This window comes from Malaclemys terrapin, chromosome 8 (assembly GCF_027887155.1).
Source record: "Malaclemys terrapin pileata isolate rMalTer1 chromosome 8, rMalTer1.hap1, whole genome shotgun sequence".
Classification (NCBI taxonomy): Eukaryota; Metazoa; Chordata; order Testudines; family Emydidae; genus Malaclemys; species Malaclemys terrapin.
In genome coordinates this window covers 40,392,811-40,410,630 of record NC_071512.1, presented here as the reverse complement: position 1 = coordinate 40,410,630, position 17,820 = coordinate 40,392,811, and positions in this window count along the sequence as shown.

The window sequence follows — 17,820 nt, the reverse complement described above, 5'->3', positions numbered from 1 at the left end:
CATCTTGGTATTCTGGCGTTTCAGGGCAGGGGACAGCAAGTCACAAAGTTCCATGAAAGTGCCCTTACGCATGCGAAAGTTCCGCAGCCACTGGGAATCGTCCCAGACCTGCAACACTATGCGGTCCCACCAGTCTGTGCTTGTTTCCCTTGCCCAGAATTGGCGTTCCATGGATAGAATCTGCCCCATTAACAACATGATCTCCAAAGCACCGGGACCCGTGGTTTCACAGAATTCTGTATCCGTGTCCGTGTCCATGTCCATGTCAATGTCCTCATCATGCTTGTCGCTGCATTGCCGCCGCCGCTGCCTCCTCGCCTCGTTTTTCTGGTCCTGGCCGAGCATAAACTCCACGAGAACGCGCGAGGTGTTTACAATGTTCATGACTGCTGTCTTGAGCTCAGCGGGCTCCATGCTTGCCGTGGTATGGAGTCTGCAGTGTTCACTCACCCAGGAAAAAAGGCGCGAAAATAGTTGTCTGCCGTCCGTTGCTTTCATGCAGGGAGGGAGGAGGGAGGGAGGAGGTGAGGCTGTACCCAGAACCACCTGCGACAATGTTTTTTGTCCCATCAGGCACTGGGATCTTAACCCACAATCCCAATGGGCGCGGGAGACTGCGGGAACTATGGGATAGCTATGGGATAGCTACCCACAGTGCAACGGTGCAGAAATCAACGCTAGCCCCGGTACTTGGACGCACACCACCGAATTAATGTGCTTAGTGTGGCCGCATACATTTCGACTTTATACAACCTGTTTTTAAAATCCGAATTATATAAATTCGGATTAATCCCGTAGTGTAGACATACCCACAGCTGGGTAGGGAAAGATGGCTCCAATGGATTTAAATGCGAATCCCTTGAAGAATCCTCTTCCAATTCCAAGGGCACTCGAAATAAAACAGGCATCGAGTCCCCTTTGTTTGTAGATCAGGCAGCTTCACTGAACCTCTCTGGTCACTTGGCCACAGGCACTTAAACCTGTTCACACCCACTCATTCAGACACACCCTCCCTCCCTGCCATTCAAACAGAGACACACCCTGTGACACTCACACCCACAGACACCCAAGGATCACCCAACGGACACCCAACGATCACCCCACGGACACATACCTGCACACTAGCTGCACACAAGCCCACGTGCACACAAACACAGGGACACAAACACAGAACCCTAGGATGACGACCTTTTGAGAAGTAACTTAGGCTATGTCTAACACTACAGCCTATGTCGGCAGAGCTTGTGTCGCTCAGGGATGTAAATAAACTGCCCCCTGACTGCCATAAAGTTACACTGACAGAAGCGCCAGTGTGGACGGTGCTATGTTGGCAAGAGAGCTTCTCCCACGACATAGCTACCACCACTCGTCGGGCTGGAGTAGTTAAGCTGATGGGAGAACACTCTTCTGTTGGCTTAGAGAGGCTATACTAGAGCACTTGTGGTTGTGTGGTTGCACTGCTGTAAACTCTCTAGTGTAGCTGTTCACTAGGGATTTTAAATATTTCGGGCTTGGGTGCCTGGCCTGAGACACGGTCCAGGCACCTGATGTTCAGAAGGTAGGTTCTCAGCAATCAGGCTGTGTTGAGGTGTCTCAAACTGGGTACTGAAAATCACTCATCTGACCTTAGCCCACGGTTCCCTCTTTAGAAAAGCTGGCGGTGGGAGTGGATCGGGCTCAGACTTCCCAGGACAGTGCCTCTGATGAGTGAGGGCAGGGCCACCAGAGAAGGGGTGAGTGGTACAGTCCGTTTTCCACTCTGATCCCAGAGCCACATCCTGAGGAGACAGTGGGACCTTGTCATGAATGAGTTACTACAGACAATTCTTTCCCAGGTGTCTGGCTGCTGAGTCTTGCCCACATGCTCAGGCTCTAACTGATCGCCATATTTGGGGTGAGGACGGAATTTTTCCCCAGGTCAGATTGGCGGAGACCCTGGGGGGGGTTGCCTTCCTCTGCAGCGTGGGTCACAGGTCATGCACAGGTTTAAACTAATGTAAATGGTGGATTCTCTGTAACTTGAAGTCTTTAAATCATGATTTGAGGACTTCAATAACTCAGCCAGAGGTCAGGGGTCTATCACAGGAGTGGGTGGGTGAGGTTCTGTCACCTGCAATGTGAAGGAGGTCAGACTAGATGATCATGATGGTCCCTTCTGATCTTAAGACTTTGTCTCAAATGTAATTGTCTCAAACACCCTATCTGCATAGATCCCCAGCTAGTGTGATTTCTGGGTGGCCACTGGCCCACCATCACTTATGGGGCAGGAGGAGGTAATGATTCTGACAGGCACAGATTGGCTGGTGTATGTCTACATGGGCATGAACTCCAGTGAGAAAGACCTCACCTTACTCCATTTGATCAGCATATGCAAAATCCAAGCTTAATTTAATGCTGTTTTCATTTTGTCTCTTGCCCATCTGCGGAAGGCTTTTGCACCTTATTTTATGATAAATGATCACCAGTAACAATTATACATAGGGGTCAAAGGGATGGAAATGACAAATGGAAAGAACCAATACTTACAACACTTTTGAGAAAGTAGCTGAGGTGCTATGAGGAATGGATATGCCGTGGTGGAGGCATCCAGCAGAAAATCGAGTGGGCCCCTAGCAAGAGCAGGAGAGGGGAGGACATTGACCCTTCCACAGAACTACTTGAACAGCTAATGCCTCATTCATCAGTTCTTTCCTACATAAAAGCACTACATCCCCAGGTTTCTGTTACTCACTCTGGGGAGATATTCTGTGTACTAATACTATGCAGGTGCTTAAAATTAGGCACATACAGTATTTCCAGTACCACAGAGGCTAAAATCATGACTCAAGCCCCCAAAGTCATGAGATTTTTAAAAGTAATACATTTTGGGTTCTTTTCTTTGCTCTCTGGTTTTGAGCCTTTGTATCACACTTTGGTCACATTTTCCAATTTTTCCCACAGTTAGGAGGGATACAAACTTACTTTTTTATTTTTAAATGAAAGCTGAGGTTCTAACATGACTCCAGGAGCTGGGGCTTTATGAAAAAACACCAAATATTGTGATAGTCACAATAAAATCACAAGCACTGGCAACACTGAAATATTAGTATCTGAGAGAATTGGAGCCTGGCTGAGTAATTAGCCAATTGGCAAGGCCTTCCACACAATTCAATGACATTTCTCTGTTTGTCCATCAGTTTGTCTATAACAATATAACTTTTGAACCCTGCAGTCAATCGATTCCAAAATTTCAGGGAATGTTCTAGGCATTGTTGGGCAGCACCTGTTGACTTCGATGAAATAGGAAACCACAGCAAGATGAGACAGCTGAGCCACAGGACATGGCATAATCAGAACTAATAACCTTCCTGCTGCCTGAAAGTCATGATGTTGATGTCTCAGGGGAGAACCACAGGCCCACACGACAGCACAGGACACCCCAGAGACTAAGAATACAGGTAGTTAGTTTAGTTAGTAGAACAATTATAAGTATTTGAAATTCTGTTTGATCTTAATGTTGACTGTTAATTGTTATTGTTGCTCTGTTTGGCTGGGGAAGGAAGATGTGGGGAAATGTACCTTTAGGGGGCTTGGGTGTGAGCCAGCTGGAACCAGTTATTGTCATGTTAGGCAGCGCTAGTTAGAGATCAGATACTGAAAAAAAAAGAGCTCAGTCAGTCCCCCGGTTCCCAGTGATCTCTGAACACCATGCCTACTCCTTTTTCTGTAGCAGCCAGTGACTATGAGACATAATTTAAAATCATGCCATGAGATGCATCTGTGGCACGCTGTACCTCGAAGTAGCACCCTGGAACTCCCATATTCACCCCTGTCATATAATTATGATATATTTCATACAAAGCATGCCATGTAAGATATCATATGAAAGGTCATGATCTGTTGAAACCCATTGTTCTGTCCAAATATGCATATCGTTAGTGTGTATGAAGTTATGAGATTTTGCTGTATGGTTGTTACTGAAATATGCTGTAAATTTGAGAGTCTCCCACTGCTTCTTTTCCAGTAACAACAAAGGAGGTGATCCACACCCAGGCAGATGTTAAATGACCATTGGTCAGCAGGGGAGTTGTGAACAAGGGATTTACAATGCTGTAAGAGATTTGCACAAGCACCACACAATGGGGGATTGCTCAACTCTGTGACTCAGCAAAGCCCACCAGAACATGTCTGTGCTAGTGTATTACAGGGACATGGACTGAGGATAAAAACAGGGGACAGTGGCATCATGCTTTGACCTTTCTCCTCCCCCACCTATGCTGGAAGCAACAAGAATGTTGGGAAAAGACTTGAACTGAGGATACTAGTCCCAGGCTTAAAGGAGAAGCCTGTGTATTAAGAACTATAACCTACCTGCAACATCCAGTGAGGTGAAAAAACAGCTTGATTCAAATATTGCCTAGTGTAATAAAGTTTAAGATTTAGACTGTGTGCTTACCTTTTTATTATTATTATTATCTTTTGGTAATTGTCTCTGACCTTTTATGCCTACTACTTATAATCATTAAAATCTATCTTTCTGTAGTTAATAAATCTGTTTTATATTTTACCTAAAACAGTATGTTTTGGTTGAGGTGCTTAGGAAATCTTAGCTCAGGTTTCAAAGGCTAGTGTGTGTCCTCTCCACACCGAGGGATGGGGCGGACTAGGTAATAAACTTACACTAGTCCGGCTTCTGACAGGACAAGACAGTATACTTCTGAGGTGCAAGGCTAGGGGCTTGCGAGATTTCTCTGTGAGATTTGTGAGTAGCTCAGGGGCAATTTAGCTGGGTGTGGGGCTCCACATGCTGTTGTGCTAAGTGATAACAGTGCCTGGAGGGGTTTGTTGCTTATCACTAGCAAAGCATTGTGAGAGACAGACCAGGCTGGAGAGTTAAGGGGGCACAGCGGTATCCTAGTTCCAGGTTGTATCCTGGTGATCCCGTCACAGCCTCCTTGGATTGGTCAGATTTAGAATGAATCATCTTCAAGAGGCTGATATGAAAAATTAAGGGTGGGTTTTGCAGAAGCACTCAATGATGGCCTAATTGCTCCCATTGCAGGCAGTGGTAAAATCTCCACTGAGTTCAATGGGAGCAAGTTAGACCAAAGCTGTGTGCTTTAGAAAATGCTCCCTGCACACATATCTTATTGCACTATACTACAGCAGGAAGCTGGGATATTTTCCTGTGGCTGGAATGAGATTGCTTAGGGAGATGGCCTTAACTCAGTGAGGTAAATGCTTACTTTTTACAGTTGACCTCTGCAGAGTGATGATATGCTGGGATCCAGAGATGATGGAGGAAACCTTCCATTAATCCACATAGGCCAGAGAAATTCTGCCAGCAGTTGGCATGTGAATTTCGAAGTGAATAACTAATTGGAAGACACTGAAGAACACTAAAGACAACGCTGTGGTGCTCTGGCAAGTTTCACCTGTGGCTTGAAGCATAGGAAGTGGTTCCTGAGTATTTGAACTCCAGACTCCCTTGGATTCTATGAAAACCCAGAGACATAGTAAAAGATTGTTTTGCAAGCAACAATATCCATTGCATCCTAATGGGTTCTAAGCAGTTTTTATCCTAAGAATAAAATACTTCTTTTGAAAAATGCAAGAGAGCAGTGAAATCTTGGACATCTACTGCCATATGATTTGTTTGACAGGTGGAATAATAGTATGTGAAGAAGGTTAAAACATGAGATGTGGCTTGATCACAGTCTATAAATACCTACACAGGGAGAATAAATTTAATAGTAGAGGGTGTTTAATTCAGTGAACAAAGATATAACAAGATCCTGTGGCTGGAAGATGATGCTAGAAAAATTCAACTGGAAATCAGGCACAGATTTTTAACAGGGAGACTAATGAATCTTGAGACCAACTTACATAGTAATGAGGTGGATTCTCCATCCCTTGGAGTCTGAAAAGTGAGACTGGATGTCTTTTTCAGGAAGATGTGCACTAACTCAACCAGAAGTTCTGGGCTAGATGCAGGAGTCCCTGGGTAACATTCTCTGCCCTGTGCTGCGCAGGTCAGACTGAATGACCAGATTGGCCCCTTCTGGCCTTAACATCTATGCCACAGTTTTTGAAGTTCTCCATATCAAGAGAGTAGCATATTGGGGTAAAGAGAAGCAAATGCAGCCAGACACTGGCATGTGCTCTCTCATGCCAATGACCAGTCATATGGTGCAGTGTCATATGCACTGGAAAGATTCCAAAGTAATCCCCATGTTTGCATCCAAACCTCTGGGGTTTGTTAATTGAATTCCTGTTCATATCTCTTCAGCAGGAAGCACAGGTGTGGACAGAATCCATGACTAACTTGCACAGGGTTTACAACACAGCGTGGCATATACCAACACTGAAATTCATTCTTTAAGTGAACCATCAACCTGGCCAGGTTGGCATGGAAAAGCCAACCTGGTGGACCTGATTACTAGAGATGAACATAGTGACAATGTGAAGGAGAACAGATGCTGGAGGCATGAATCTGATTAGCTGATCTGACCAAGTGCCTTCTTGGAGAAAAATATCTTTCTGAAGCAAATACTGTTGAACTGAGGCACACTACAAGGTTATTAACTGCAATGGTGAAGAATTGGTGCTGCCAACGCTGGATTTGGAGGAGTTAAAACCTCTGTTTGAAGTCATTGCATACATACAACATTGCACATAGGGTTTTGTTGTGAGGCTCTAGAGAAGCAGAGCACTAACAGTCGAGCAAATGTTGAGGCTGAGAGATACTCAATTCAGCTGGCAAAGAATGATACGTTTTGTATTGATTCATGTGTAAATCACAGACATGGACACATGTTATGGATTGTAATGGTCATTACTCATGGGGAGCATTGCTTAGTGGTCAGGGCTTAGGCCCTTTGACTTGCAGAGGGGATTTGGTAGTGGAATCTGGGTCCTCCCACTCCACCAGGCTGCAGCCCAGTGCCATGTGAGGTGACAAAGGGGTCTGACACCCAGGAGTGCCTTAAGTCTCCCCTCCCTGGGCCAATTCCCACCATCCTGCATCCTGCTCACCACTGGGCATCCCTTCATGGGTGTGATGTGGTAGCTTTCTCCCTCTTGGGGTGGTGGCTGCCTCCTCCCATTCCTTGGCTCTCTGGCCAGGTCACTTCCCAGTCTTGCTCCCATTCAGGGCCAGTCCATAAACCAAACACAGGGAATCAACACAAACAGACTGGGTTAGGGTGTGTGAAGGGGAAATGCCTTCCTCTCAGGGTCCATCAGAAGCAGGTCCTCCCTTCTCTCAGAGAGGGACTGTGACTGCATGCACCCTTGTATTCACAACTTGCACATTATTGTAATAATCTCTGTACAAAATATACCTTGTGAAGTATTACTTGAAAATAATAACTCACTGGTCAATAATATCATGGTGAAATGTATGTAGCAACATTATATGTAGCATTATGAACATAAACTGAAACTGTGACTGAAATGTGATTACCAGACAAATCTGGGGTGTGGATAAACCTGTTTCTCAAAAGGCAAAGAACAAGCTGACACCTCTAGCCAACTGACATCAGAGTTGATGGGCAAATTACCTGTCAAATGCTCATTCTTTGGCAAGGAAGGGGGACAGGAACAAACAGGTCTGCAATTTAGAAAACAACAGCATGGAACCTCTTTCACCATGAGACTTCATGACTCCAATCTCACAGTAGGAATGAACTTTACTTAGGGGGAACCTTCAGGAAAATGCACTTCACAGGGTGACTGGATTATAAAGTGAGGGGCAAAAAGAACCCAGGTATCTCTCACCATCAATCTCTCTTTCTTTTTATCTAAGAAGACAAAGGAAGCACCCATATGATTTTGGGAGAGATCCTGACCTGAAATTTGGCCAGCAATCAAAGAATCTTAGGAGGGGAAGAGTATTTTCATTTCTCCTTATTTGTCCTATTTACTTCAGACCATTTCTCCAGATTGTCCAGATCATTTTGGATTTTAATCCTATCCTCCAAAGCGCTTGCAAACCCTCCCAGCTTGGTATCCTACTGCTTGTAACAACCTTTTATGTACTTGAAAACTGTTACCATGTCCCCTCTCAGTCGTCTCTTCTCCATATTAAACAAACCCATTTTTTTCAATATTCCCTCAGATGTCATGTTTTCTAGACCTTTACTCATTTTTGTTGCTCTTCTCTGGACTTTGTCCCATTTGTCCACATCTTTCCGGAAATGGGGCACCCAAAACTGGACACAATACTCCAGCTGAGGCCTAATCAGCGTGGAGTAGAGTGGAAGAATTATTTCTTGTATCTTACTTACAACACTCCTGCTAATACATCCCAGAATGATGTTTGTTTTATTTGCAACATTGTTACACTATTGACTCACATTTAGCTTGTGATCCACTATGGCCCCCAGATTCTTTTCTACAGTAATATTATATAATATATGGAGATATACCTATCTCATAGAACTGGAAGGGACTTTGAAGGTCATTGAGTCCAGTCCCCTGCCTTCACTAGCAGGACCAAGTACTGATTTTGCACCAGATCCCTAAATGGCCCCTTTAAGGATTGAGCTCACAACTAACTGTTACTTATCACCTTATTATCTTCTAGGTAGTTGCAAATTGATTGCTTAATTATTTGCTCCATTATCGTTCCAGGTGCTGAAGTTAATCAGACTGGTCTGTAATTCCCTGGGTTGTCCTTATTTTCCTTTTTAAGATTGGCACTATATTTGTCCCTTTCTAGTCCTCTGGAATTTCTCCCATCTTCCATGACTTTTCTAATATAATTACTAATGGCTCAGATATCTTCTCAGTCAGCTCCGTGAGTATTCTAGGATGTATTTCATCAGGCCCTGGCGACTTGAAGACATCTAACTTGTCTAAATAATTTTTAACTTGTTCTTTCCCTATCTTAGCCTCTGATCCTACATAATTTTCACTGGCATTCACTAGGTTAGATGTCCAGTTGCTACTGACCTTTTTGGTGAAAACTGAAACAAAAAAGGCATTTAGCACTTCTGCCTTTTCCACATTTGCTGTTATTGTTTTTTCCTCCTCATTGAGTAATTGGCCTACCCTGTCCTTGTTCTTGCTCTTGCTTCTAATTTATTTGTAGAATGTTTTCCTGTTACCCTTTATGTCTCTAGCTAATTTAATCTCATTTTGGGTCTTGGCCTTTCTAATTTTGTCCCTACATACTTGTGTTATTTGTTTATAGTCATCCTTGGTAATTTGATCTAAGTTCCACTTCTTGTAGAACTCTTTTCTGAGTTTCAGATAATTGAAAATCTCCTGGTAAGCCAAGGTGGTCTCTTGCCAGACTTCCTGCCTTTCCTACACAGTGGGATAGTTTGCTCTTGTGCTCTTAATAATGTCTCTTTGAAAAACTGCCAACTCTCTTGAACTGTTTTCCCCTTAGACTTGCTACCCATGCGATCTTACCTACCAGCTTCCTGAGTTTACAGTCCAAGAACTTGTTGGATAATCTGTGCCCTGATGCATTATTTTCCCAACAGATGCTAGGGTAGTTGAAGACCCCCATCACCACCAAGTCCTGTGCTTTGGATGATTTTGTTAGTTGTTTATAAAAACCCTCATTCACCTCTTGTTTTTGGTTAGGTGGTCTATTGAAGATCCCTACCAGGACATCGCCCTTGTTTTTTACCCCTTTTATCCTTACCCAGAGACTTTAATCAAGTCTATTTCCTATTCCCATCTCAACCTCAGTCCAAGTGTATATATTTTAATAGATAAGGAACAGCTCCTCCTTTTTTTCCCCTGCCTGTCCTTCCTGAGCAAGGTGTACCCTTCTATACCAATACCAGTCATGCGTATTATCCTAACAAGTCTCTGTGATGCTCTATGATGTTACTGGGAACATGTGGTAAGGGATTTCACTTTGAACCAAGTCTAGTATGTTAAGTTATAGTACTAGGAATCGTTTTATATTTATTTCTCTTGTAACCATTTCTAACTTTAATGCCTTAAACTTGTACTCTCTTAAAATCTCTCTCTTTGTAGTTAAATAAACTTGTTTTATTCTTTCATCAAAACTAATCCAATGTTGCAGTTAAACTAGGCTGTATAGTAACTCCATTTAAAGTAGAAAACTGTTGGATATTGTTCCCTTACCAGAGCAACAGATCTAAAATATCTGAACTGTCCAGGAGAGGGCTGAATAGTGCAGAAAACACCTTTTGGGGGAAAATTCGGGACTGGGGTGACTCTGCAGGTAATAACCAAGGCAGCGGGGTGGACAGTGTTGCTGGAAGGCTGCAGGTCTCCACAGATATCTAGGGTGTGGTCTGCATGCTGGTTGGCTGTTTGTGAGGGGCCCAGGTTGGGAGCTACAGCAGCAAAGTATGGTGCCGCACCCCAGGTTGCAAGGCAGGTGATGACACAGTCCCTCACTGGTCTGGGTTTCACCTCAGAATGTTATAGGCACCTTTAGGCAGTTCTTGAATGGAGAGATCTTACCTTACTTCAGCCCTTTCCTCAGGTGCTGTACGGTAAAGGTAGAATCATAGACTCATAGAATAGCAGGGTTGGAAGGGACCTCAGGAGGTCATCTAGTCCAACGTCCGCTCAAAGCAGGACCAATCCCCGACTAAATCATCCCAGCCAGGGCTTTGTCAACACTAACCTTAAAAACCTCTAAGGAAGGAGATTCCACCATCTCCCTAGGTAACCTATTCCAGGGCTTCACCACCCTCCTAGTGAAAAAGTTTTTCCTAATATCCAACCTAAACCTCCCCCACTGCAACTTGAGACCATTACTCCTTGTTCTGTCATCTGCTACCACTGAGAAGAGTCTAGATCCATCCTCTTTGGAACCCCCTTTCAGGTAATTGAAAGCAGCTATCAAATCCCCCCTCATTCTTCTCTTCTGCAGACTAAACAATCCCAGTTCCCTCAGCCTCTCCTCATAAGTCATGTGCTCCAGACCCCTAATCATTTTTGTTGCCCTCCGCTGGACTCTCTCCAATTTTTCCACATCCTTCTTGTAGTGTGGGGCCCAACACTGGACACAGTACTCCAGATGAGGCCTCACCAATGTCGAACAGAGGGGAACGATCACATCCCTCGATCTGCTGGCAATGCGCCTACTTATACAGCCTAAAATGCCGTTAGCCTTCTTGGCAACAAGGGCACACTGTTGATTCATATCCAGCTTCTCGTCCACTGTAACCCCTAGGTCCTTTTCTGCAGAACTGCTGCCTAGCCATTCGGTCCCTACTCTGTAACAGTGCATGGGATTCTTCTGTCCTTTTGTTGTCCCTTGCCTGCCCAAGAACGCGGGGTTGGGGGAGAGGCTACAGGCACCCAGCCACTCCACCCTAGAGGATTGCCCAAGCAACAGAAGGCTGGCATTAAATAAGTTTTGAACTGTAGTGTGGCCTTGTCCTTCCCTCCTCACCCACCCCTCCTGGGCTACCTTGCGAGTTTTCCCTCTATTTGTGTGATGAATTAATACAGAATGCGTGATTTGGAAACAATAATGACTTTATTGCCTCTGAAACTGGTGATTGAAGCATGGATGTCAGTTGGCTTACAGGGAAGTAGAGTCAACCAAGGGGGCAGGTTTTCATCAAGGAGAAACAAAGAGAACTGTTACACCGTAGCCTGGCCAGTCATGAAACTGGTTTTTAAAGCCTGTCTGATGCGCAGCATGCCCAGCTGTGCTCTTCTAATCGCCCTGGTGTCTGGCTGCATGTAATCGGCCGCCAGGCAATTTGCCTGAACCTCCCACCCTGCCATAAACGCCTCCCCCTTATTCTCACAGATATTGTGGAGCACACAGCAATCAGCAATAACAATGGGAATATTGGTTTTGCTTAGGTCTAACCTAGTCAGTAAACTGTGCCAGTGAGCTTTTAAACATCCAAATGCACATTCTATCACCATTCTTCACTTGTTCAGCCTATAGTTGAACTGCTCCTTAGTACTGTCCAGGGTGCCTGTGTATGGCTTCATAAGCCATGACTTTAAGGGGTAGGCTGGGTCCCGAAGGATAACTATAGACATTTCAACATCCCCAATGGTAATTTTCTGGTCTGGGAAGTAAGTTCCTTCCTGCAGCTGTTCAAACAGAGCAGAGTTCTTGAAGATGCGAGCGTCATGCACCTTTTCCGGCTATCCCACGTTGATGTTGGTGAAACATCCCTTGTGATCCACCAGTGCTTGCAGCACCATTGAAAAGTACCCCTTGTGGTTTACGTACTAGCTGCCAAGGTGGTCTGGTCCCAAGATAGGGATATGTGTTCTGTCTATTGCCCCACCACAGTTAGGGAACCCCATTGCAGCAAAGCCATCCACTATGACCTGCACCTTTCCCAGAGTCACTACCCTTGATAGCAGCAGCTTAGTGATTGCATTGGCTACTTGGATCACAGCAGCCCCCACAGTAGATTTACCCACTCCAAATGGTATGGCATCTGAAGGAGAGCAGGAAAGCAGAGTTGCAGCGGAATCGGTGGATGATGATGGATGCCACGAGAATAGATATTTATACAGAAAGACGAGAGGACCTGCAAGGTGGATTCATGGCACCAGGAGAGCAGGAGAGCAGAGTTGCAGTGGAAGTGATGGAGGACAATGGTTAGTACTGCGCTCATTTCCTGAGGAAGAACACACGTACCCGGGAGCCCATGACAGACAACATGGAGAAATTCATTATCAAGGCAAGAGCAGGAGAGAAGAGTTTCAGCAGAAGCGGTGGAAGATGACTTTTAGCACCGCGCATATTTCCCGAGGAAGAACACATGTATCCGGGAGCCCATGACAGACAACATGGAGAAATTTGCTATCAAGGCAATAGCAGCAGAACAGAGTTACAGTGGAAGCAGTGGAGGATGATGGTTAGCAGTCCTACTGCACTGTCTGCTGCCAGCAGCACCCAGGACACAATAGAAGCAGTGTCGGTGAACTGAGGTGAGCGGGCTGCATGCTTGCCGTGGTATGGCATCTGCATGGGAAAAAAGGCGCGAAACAATTGTCTGCTGTTGCTTTCATGGAGGGAGGAGAGACTGACGACATGTACCCAAAACCACCAGCAACAATGTTTTTGCCCCATCAGGCATTGGGAGCTTAACCCAGAATTCCAATGGGCGGCGGAGACTGCGGGAACTGTGGGATAGCTACCCACAGTACACCGCTCCATAAGTCAATGCTAACCATGGTAGTGAGGACGCACTCCGCCGACTTAATGCGCTTAGTGTGGACATACGCAATCGACTGTATAAAATCGATTTCTAAAAATCAACTTCTATAAAATCGACCTAATTTCGTAGTGTAGACATACCCTTTGTATCTACTCCAGGGAGTTAGTGTAAAGGAAGGGGCTCTGCACAGTCCTCTGCAGTACAGGAGTACTGTTGATATGTAGAATGGACCATTCACCTCAGTGGGGTGTGCTCAGATGAATTAGGATGCTCCAAAGAGATGAATAGTCTAACACAATAGCTCTGGGTGGTGTGAAATGACCCATTCATTTCAATGGAAGTTCCCCTCTACCTCAGTTTCAGTTGTGGAATACCATTGTTCAAGGTACTCTCACTATGCATGTCAGTTTTAGAGCAACTGGAATATTAAAATTTTCTTTGGGGTGGGGGGGAATCTGAGGAGTGCCTGAACCAAATTATTCCAAACTTGCGTCTGTTGATAATCCTAGATAATCTCATTATGCATGTGGAATTTAGAGTACTTTGAAAATTAAGAGAGGATCATAACGCAGGGGGAGGACATATATTGGGAACCTCTTGATCAAATTACCTAAATTTGCACCATAAATTCTACCCCAGTTCCTGAATAGCTTTTTAATTATTGTTTCCCCAAAAGGGAAGTGGGTGGTGGAAATTATCCACAGTTGATCCCAAGAGACTAATATAAGGATCAGAGCCATAGTTTGAGCCCCAACTATGTGTAAAAAAATTTTTATAAGAAGTGTAAAATTTGGATGTTACATGATTGTTTTAGTGGGACTGTACCTCACTTAAACAACCTCAAAAACCTTGGCTACTAAACTAACCCTGTAGCTATTTTCAAGACAAGATTTTTTTGAGGGCCTCTTTCCCTAATCAGCTTTCTCTTATCCTAACCTATTCTGTTGTGCTCCCAGCACTCTGTTCTATACGTATCTAGGGGAGTAGCTCAGTGGTTTGCGCATTGGCCTGCTAAACCCAGCATTGTGAGCTCAATCCTTGAGGGATCCATTTAGGGATCTGGGGCAAAAATCTGTCGGGGGATTGGTCCTGCTTTGAGCAGCAGATTGGACAAGATGATCTCCAGAGGTCCCGTCCAACTCTCCTATTCTATGATTCTACATGGAAAGGGACAAATTTTCACACCCAGATCCAGTCTTTCAGCCTCACAAAGTCAGCAGTTGCCCTGATTTTGGGGAATTAGGAATGTAAAGGATAATTTTATTTTTAAAGGTGATCTGTAAAGAGCAGTAACTGAGACTGTGTCTTTGTTTGATTTTCTTCTGATGTGTAAAGAAGATTTGGAGGCCTAGGTATTTGTTTGTTTATGTGTATGTTTGTTTTGTTTGTTTTGGGGAGGGAAGGTACATTTATGTTGCCTCCTTTTATATTAAAAATCCAAGTCCTGTCTAGCCTGGGGGACTCATGCTTTGGCTTTGTCTAAACTAGAGTTGGTGATCCTGTTATAATTTGAGCAAATTGATCATAAATGCTAATTGTGTTGATAACTGAGGCTCTCCACAAATGTTTGTTCTGGAGCAAAAAGTTTTGTGGTTTGCCTGAGGCTGAGCCACCATGTCCTGATACTCTGTAAATGTTTGTGTCTAGATTAGCATTTACAGTCATTTAACAAGCAATTGGCAATTAATTACAACAGTAGGACAGTCCAGAGAAAATCTATGATAACAGAACTAGTGAAATGACAACATCACAAGAATCAAGAGACAGAAAATTGAAGAATGGAGAGGGGAAGGTAGGGCCATCCCTAGGCATACACAGCATACACAGCTGCGTAGGGCACCAGAAAATTTGGGGCACCATTCCCCTCGCTGGTTGTGGCTGGAATCCTCTCTTCTCTGGCCTCTCCCCCGTGCTGGGCCGGCAGGCTTCTCCCTGGCCCCACCCTCTCCCTTGCGCCTCAGCTGTCCGACTGAGGGCTCCAGCCTCCGGCTCTGCCACCCCAGCCCTGGGGAGCCCAGAGCGGCGTGATGGCCCGGCCCACAGTCACCCAGAATGGAGTCCCTCCCTGGATCCTGCCTGCCTGTGCCGCTCGGTCTCAGGCCAGGGCCAGAAAAGGAGGAGCGAAACTTCCATGTGAGTCGTGTGGAGGGGGGAAGTGAAAGGGGGGACTTAAAGTGATGCTCACTGTCTCTCACACTTCCCTAACACACACACAATCTCTCTCACACACAGACTGGCTCTCACACCCACATACACTCTGCCTCTCATGAGTCACAGCCCCCCAATATAGATTGTCTCTCTCTCACACACACACAGGCTCACACTCCCCAACACACACTCTGTCACACAGCCCCCCCAACACACAGTCACACACGCACTGGCTCTCTCTCACACACACATACACACACGCACACTGTCACACACACACATATTATTGTTGTTGTTATTACTGCTTAGTACTTCCTGTCAAAAGGCTCATGGTGAGCCAGGAGTGGCTAGGGGCTGCAGAAGGACCGTGGATTCTGGCAAGATGCAGCCCCCATGTGACAGCGCGAAGCCTGCCTTGAGCCACTGCCGCAGCGTCTGCTGCGTATGAAGCACAGTGTGTGTCAGCAATGGGGGGGAGATTCTGGGGGTCCGCGGGCAGGGGTGGTGGCTGTGCCACCTTGACACACTGGGGTCAGCAGTGCCGGCTGGGGTCTGCCATCAGTGGAGCATAGGGGCACCATTTTAATAATACTGTGTAAGGCCCCATAAATCCTAACGATGGCCCTGGGGGAAGGGATTTTAAATCACACCTTGAAAAACTCTGTTTTGTCTGATTTTGTTAACAGCTATTTAACTTCAGTGCCAAATGAGTATTTGGCAAAAAGGATGCATGGGTGCAAGGGAGGGATGAGAGACAAATTTGCCCCCAGATTTTTACTATCCGAGGGGGCCAGGACAGTCCCCCCTTCCCTCCCTAATGGCACCCCTAAGGACAGACACTTCCCCACCTAGGCAAAGCAGATCAACTTGGCACTGGGAGAAATGGGGGAAAGCAGTGGCAGTGACTCTGTATGCCCCCTATGACGTTGCACTCCATATGTTTTAAAGTGTGAATATGATGTAACTGAAATATGCTTCATGCAAAAGGTCTCTTGTAAAGTATCATTACAAAGCGTATGATCTACCGAGTGTGTTCATCCTATTTGTTTGCATGTATTATTTCTATGTCTGGAGTTAGAAGAATAAGAAATAAACTTGTATTACTGAAGTAAACATGTTAAATGGAAGCCATTAAGGGTGCTTCAGAATCAATGAACTGTGAATGGGTTTGTTTACCTGCAAGCCTTCCTATGTACTTGTCTTCCAGCTACCTGGTAATGAAGAAGGTCTTACAGTGACATGTGATCATGTCACCTGAACTGAACACTTTAACCTGTCTGGTCATTCAGTGACAGACCTGCGGGTGGCTATATTACAACAGAAAAACTTCAAAAACAGACTCCAACGAGAGACTGCTGAGCTAGAATTGATATGCAAACTAGACACAATCAACTCCGGTTTGAATAAGGACTGGGAATGGCTGAGCCATTACAAACATTGATTCTATCTCCCCTTGTAAGTATTCTCACACTTCTTATCAAACTGTCTGTACTGGGCTAGCTTGATTATCACTTCAAAAGTTTTTTTTCCTCTTACTTAATTGGCCTCTCAGAGTTGGTAAGACAACTCCCACCTGTTTATGCTCTCTGTATGTGTGTATATATATCTCCTCAATATATGTTCCATTCTATATGCATCCGAAGAAGTGGGCTGTAGTCCACGAAAGCTTATGCTCTAATAAATTTGTTAGTCTCTAAGGTGCCACAAGTACTCCTGTTCTTCTTTTTATCTTAATCCTGGTGCTTTTCCATTTAGAAGGAGAGGTGGGGATCCAGAGAGACAAAAGATTCCCGCCTTGTGCCAAAGCTATAAAAAGGGATGGAACAGAACAAAGGGGGCTGCCAGTCATGAGAAATCCCCTAATTATCACCTGAGCTGGAACTGACAAGGACTGTACCCGGGGAAAGGCTTGGGCCCAGGCTAGGAAGAAGTCTAGTCTGTGAAAGAAGCTGATTGGAACATCTCTAAAGGTGAGATTTACCTGTATTCACTTTCTTAATGTATTAGGCTTAGACTTGCGTGTTTTGTTTTATTTTTCTTGCTAACTTATTTTGTTCTGTCTGTTATTACTTGAAACCACTTAAATCCTACTTTTTATACTTAATTAAATCACGTTTGTTTATTAATTAACCCAGAGTAAGTGATTAATACCTGGGGCAGCAAATAGATGTGCATATCTCTCTATCAGTGTTATAGATGGCAGACAATTTTTGAGTTTACCCTGTATAAGCTTTATACAGAGTAAAACGAATTTATTTGGGGTTTGGATCCCATTGGGAACTGGGTGTCTGGGTGCTGGAGACAGGAGTACTTGCTGAGCTGTTTTCAGTTAGTCTGCAGCTTTGGGGGTGTGGTTCAGACACTGCGTCTGTGTTGCAGCAGGCTAGCGTGTCTGGCTCAGCAAGACATGATTCTGGAGTCCCAAGCTATCAAAGAAAATGGGCTCAGAGGTCGTTTCAGCACATCAGGTGACAGTCCCAAGGGGGTCTCTGTGACCGAACCCGTCACACTCCCCACCCCCAAATTGTGCCCATGGTGGACTCCCCTCACCCTC